This window comes from Lampetra fluviatilis, chromosome 72 (assembly GCF_964198595.1).
Source record: "Lampetra fluviatilis chromosome 72, kcLamFluv1.1, whole genome shotgun sequence".
NCBI lineage: Eukaryota > Metazoa > Chordata > Hyperoartia > Petromyzontiformes > Petromyzontidae > Lampetra > Lampetra fluviatilis.
Genome location: NC_136346.1, coordinates 238,774 through 244,791, shown reverse-complemented (window position 1 = coordinate 244,791; position 6,018 = coordinate 238,774).

The following is a 6,018-nucleotide window of genomic DNA, read 5'->3' as shown; positions in this document are numbered from 1 at the left end:
ACCTACACACCTACACACCTACACACTCACCTACTCACCTACACACTCACCTACTCACTCACTCACCTACTCACCTACACACCCACTCACCTACACACTCACGTACTCACTCACTCACCTACTCACTCACTCACCTACACACTCACCTACACACTCACCTACACACTCACCTACTCACCTCCACACTCACCTACACACCCACTCACCTACACACTCACCTACTCACTCACCTACTCACTCACCTACTCACCTACACACTCACCTACACACCCACTCATCTACACACTCACGTACTCACTCACTCACCTACTCACTCACTCACCTACACACCCACTCACCTACACACTCACCTACACACTCACCTACACACTCACCTACTCACTCACCTACTCACTCACTCACCTACACACCCACTCACCTACACACTCACCTACTCACTCACCTACTCACCTACACACTCACCTACACACTCACCTACTCACTCACCTACACACTCACCTACTCACTCACTCACCTACTCACTCACTCACCTACTCACTCACTCACCTACTCACTCACTCACCTACTCACTCACTCACCTACTCACTCACTCACCTACTCACCTACACACTCACCTACACACTCACCTACACACCCACTCACCTACACACTCACCTACTCACTCACCTACTCACTCACCTACTCACTCACCTACTCACTCACCTACTCACCCACTCACCTCCACACTCACCTACTCACCTCCACACTCACCTACTCACTCACCTCCACACTCACCTACTCACTCACCTACACACTCACCTCCACACTCACCTACACACCCACACACTCACCTACTCACCTACACACTCACCTACACACTCACCTACACACCCACTCACCTACACACCTACACACTCACCTACACACTCACCTACACACTCACCTACACACTCACTCACCTACTCACCTACCCACTCACCTCCACACTCACCTACTCACTCACTCACCTACACACTCACCTACTCACTCACTCACCTACACACTCACCTACTCACTCACTCACCTACACACTCACCTACTCACCTACACACTCACCTACTCACTCACTCACCTACACACCTACACACTCACCTACTCACCTACACTCTCACCTACTCACTCACTCACCTACTCACCTACACACCCACTCACCTACACACTCACCTACTCACTCACTCACCTACTCACCTACACACTCACCTACTCACCTACACACTCACCTACACACTCACCTACTCACTCACTCACCTACACACTCACCTACTCACTCACTCACCTACTCACCTACACACTCACCTACACACTCACCTACTCACTCACTCACCTACTCACTCACTCACCTACACACTCACCTACACACCCACTCACCTACACACTCACGTACTCACTCACTCACCTACTCACTCACCTACACACTCACCTACTCACTCACTCACCTACTCACCTACTCACTCACCTACACACCCACTCACCTACACACTCACCTCCACACTCACCTACTCACCTCCACACTCACCTACACACTCACCTACTCACCTACACACTCACCTACTCACTTATACACTCACCTACACACTCACCTATACACTCGCCTACTCACCTATACACTCACCCACTCACCTCCACACTCACCCACTCACCTACTCACTCACCCACCCACTCACCCACCCACTCACCCACTCACCCACTCACCCACTCACTCACCCACTCACTCACCTACACACTCACTCACTCACCTACACACTCACCCACTCACCTACACACTTACACACTTACCCACCCACTCACTCACCTACACATTCACCCACCCACTCACCTACACACCCACTCACTCACTCACCTATACACTCACCTACACACTCACTCACTCACCTACTCACATTCAGGGCCCTCCATTGTGTGTGTGTGTGAGTCACCATGTGGGCCCTCTCGCGGAGCTCGCTCTCAGGGACCTCCACCCTGTGTGTGTAGGTGGGTGGGCCCTCTCGCGGAGCTCGCTCTCAGGGACCTCCACCCTGTGTGTGTGTGTTGGGGGGTGGGCCCCCTCGTGGAGCTCGCTCTCAGGGATCTCCACCCTGTGTGTGTAGGTGGGGGGGCCTCCTCATGGAGCTCGCTCTTAGGGCCCTCCACCCTGTGTGTGTAGGGAGGTGGGGGTGGGCCCTCTCATGGTGCTCGCTCTCAGGGCCCTCCACCCTGTGTGTGTGTAGGTGGGTGGGCTCCCACGTGGGTTCCCGTGTGGTCCCCCTCGTGGAGCTCGCTCTCAGGGCCCTCCACCCTGTGTGTGTGTAGGTGGGTGGGCTCCCACGTGGGTTCCCGTGTGGTCCCCCTCGTGGAGCTCGCTCTCAGGGCCCTCCACCCTGTGTGTGTGTAGGTGGGTGGGCTCCCACGTGGGTTCCCGTGTGGTCCCCCTCGTGGAGCTCGCTCTCAGGGCCCTCCACCCTGTGTGGGCACAGTGGCCGGAGACCTTCGAGTCTGGTAAATAGAGCGACGTCACTCACCCACCACTCACCCACCACTCACCCACCACTCACCCGCCACTCACCCGCCACTCACCCGCCACTCACCCACCCACTCACCTGCCACTCACCCGCCACTCACCCGCCACTCACCCGCCACTCACCCACCCACCACTCACCCACCACTCACCCACCACTCACCCACCACTCACCTACCACTCACCCACCACTCACCCACCACTCACCCACCACTCACCAATTACTCACCCACCACTCACTCACCAATTACTCACCCACCACTCACCCACCACTCACCCACCACTCACCCACCACTCACCAATTACTCACCCACCACTCACCCACTCACAAAGACAAAGGTCCCCCGTGTAGCCTGTGACAGGCTGAAGGGGCAAGTGCAGTGTTAGCAGTAGCAGTAGCAGCAGCAGTAGCAGCAGCAGTAGTAGTGTCACTGTGTGTGTGTCTGTGTGTGTGTGTGTCACTGTGTGTGTGTGTCACTCTGTGTGTGTGTGTGTCACTGTGTGTGTGTGTCACTGTGTGTGTCACTGTGTGTGTGTGTGTCTGTGTGTGTGTGTGTGTCTGTGTGTGTGTGTGTGTGTCACTGTGTGTGTGTGTCACTGTGTGTGTCACTGTGTGTGTGTATCACTGTGTGTGTCTGTGTGTGTGTGTGTGTCTGTGTGTGTGTGTGTGTCTGTGTGTGTGTGTGTCTGTGTGTGTGTCTGTGTGTGTCACTGTGTGTGTGTGTGTCACTGTGTCTGTGTGTCACTGTGTGTGTGTGTCTGTGTGTGTGTGTGTGTCTGTGTGTGTGTCTGTGTGTGTGTGTCACTGTGTGTGTGTGTGTCACTGTGTGTGTGTGTGTCTGTGTGTGTGTCACTGTGTGTCTGTGTGTCTGTGTCTGTGTGTAGAGAGTGTCTCCCTGCTGGGCTCCCCCACGTCTCACTGCCCGCAATGCGGCGCCGCCATCTTCACTGCGGCCTTCCCCAGACTCGTCGCCATGAGGGACACGGAGCTGGCAGCTGTGCACGGGGGGCGGTGAGACACGGGGGGGGGCACGGGGGGCGGTGAGACACGGGGGGGGGCACGGGGGGCGGTGAGACACGGGGGGCACGGGGGGGGGGGCACGGGGGGCGGTGAGACACGGGGGGGGCACGGGGGGGGGGGCACGGGGGGCGGTGAGACACGGGGGGGGGGCACGGGGGGCGGTGAGACACGGGGGGGGCACGGGGGGCGGTGAGACACGGGGGGGGGCACGGGGGGCGGTGAGACACGGGGGGGGCACGGGGGGCGGTGAGACACGGGGGGCACGGGGGGGGGGGCACGGGGGGCGGTGAGACACGGGGGGGGGCACGGGGGGCGGTGAGACACGGGGGGGGCACGGGGGGCGGTGAGACACGGGGGGGGGCACGGGGGGCGGTGAGACACGGGGGGGGCACGGGGGGCGGTGAGACACGGGGGGGGGCACGGGGGGCAGTGAGACACGGGGGGGGCACGGGGGGCGGTGAGACACGGGGGGGGGGCACGGGGGGCGGTGAGACACGGGGGGGGGCACGGGGGGCGGTGAGACACGGGGGGCACGGGGGGGGGGGCACGGGGGGCGGTGAGACACGGGGGGGGCACGGGGGGGGGGGCACGGGGGGCGGTGAGACACGGGGGGGGGGGCACGGGGGGCGGTGAGACACGGGGGGGGGCACGGGGGGCGGTGAGACACGGGGGGCACGGGGGGGGGGGCACGGGGGGCGGTGAGACACGGGGGGGGGCACGGGGGGCGGTGAGACACGGGGGGGGCACGGGGGGCGGTGAGACACGGGGGGGGCACGGGGGGCGGGTGAGACACGGGGGGGGCACGGGGGGCGGTGAGACACGGGGGGGGGCACGGGGGGCAGTGAGACACGGGGGGGGCACGGGGGGCGGTGAGACACGGGGGGGGGGCACGGGGGGCGGTGAGACACGGGGGGGGGGCACGGGGGGCGGTGAGACACGGGGGGGGGGCACGGGGGGCGGTGAGACACGGGGGGGGGCACGGGGGGCGGTGAGACACGGGGGGGGGGCACGGGGGGCGGTGAGACACGGGGGGGGGGCACGGGGGGCGGTGAGACACGGGGGGGGGCACGGGGGGGGGGCACGGGGGGCGGTGAGACACGGGGGGGGGGCACGGGGGGCGGTGAGACACGGGGGGGGGGCACGGGGGGCGGTGAGACACGGGGGGGGGCACGGGGGGCGGTGAGACACGGGGGGGGGGCACGGGGGGCGGTGAGACACGGGGGGGGGCACGGGGGGGGGGGCACGGGGGGCGGTGAGACACGGGGGGGGCACGGGGGGCGGTGAGACACGGGGGGGGGCACGGGGGGCGGTGAGACACGGGGGGGGGGCACGGGGGGCGGTGAGACACGGGGGGGCACGGGGGGGGGGCACGGTGAGACACGGGGGGGGGGCACGGGGGGCGGTGAGACACGGGGGGGGGCACGGGGGGGGGGCACGGGGGGGGGGGGCACGGGGGGGGGGGGCACGGGGGGGGGGGCACGGGGGGGGGGCACGGGGGGGGGGGCACGGGGGGCGGTGAGACACGGGGGGGGGGGCACGGGGGGCGGTGAGACACGGGGGGGGGGCACGGGGGGGGGGCACGGGGGGGGGGGGCACGGGGGGGGGGGGCACGGGGGGGGGGGCACGGGGGGGGGGCACGGGGGGGGGGGCACGGGGGGCGGTGAGACACGGGGGGGCACGGGGGGGGGGCACGGGGGGGGGGCACGGGGGGGGCACGGGGGGGGGCACGGGGGGGGGGGCACGGGGGGCGGTGAGACACGGGGGGGCACGGGGGGGGGGCACGGGGGGCGGTGAGACACGGGGGGGCACGGGGGGGGGGCACGGGGGGCGGTGAGACACGGGGGGGCACGGGGGGCGGTGAGACAGAGGGGGGGGGCACGGGGGGGGGGGTGGCACGGGGGGGGTGGCACGGGGGGGGGGGCACGGGGGGGGGTATCCTGCCAAACGTTACCGTGACGACGTCATTCTCTGCCACTGTTACAGACCACGTGGTAAACCAGGAGTGGTCACGTGGTAAACCAGGACAGGTCACGTGGTAAACCAGGAGTGGTCACGTGGTAAACCAGGACAGGTCACGTGGTAAACCAGGACAGGTCACGTGGTAAACCAGGAGTGGTCACGTGGTAAACCAGGACAGGTCACGTGGTAAACCAGGACAGGTCACGTGGTAAACCAGGACAGGTCACGTGGTAAACCAGGACAGGTCACGTGGTAAACCAGGACAGGTCACGTGGTAAACCAGGACAGGTCACGTGGTAAACCAGGAGTGGTCACGTGGTAAACCAGGACAGGTCACGTGGTAAACCAGGACAGGTCACGTGGTAAACCAGGAGTGGTCACGTGGTAAACCAGGACAGGTCACGTGGTAAACCAGGAGTGGTCACGTGGTAAACCAGGACAGGTCACGTGGTAAACCAGGACAGGTCACGTGGTAAACCAGGAGTGGTCACGTGGTAAACCAGGACAGGTCACGTGGTAAACCAGG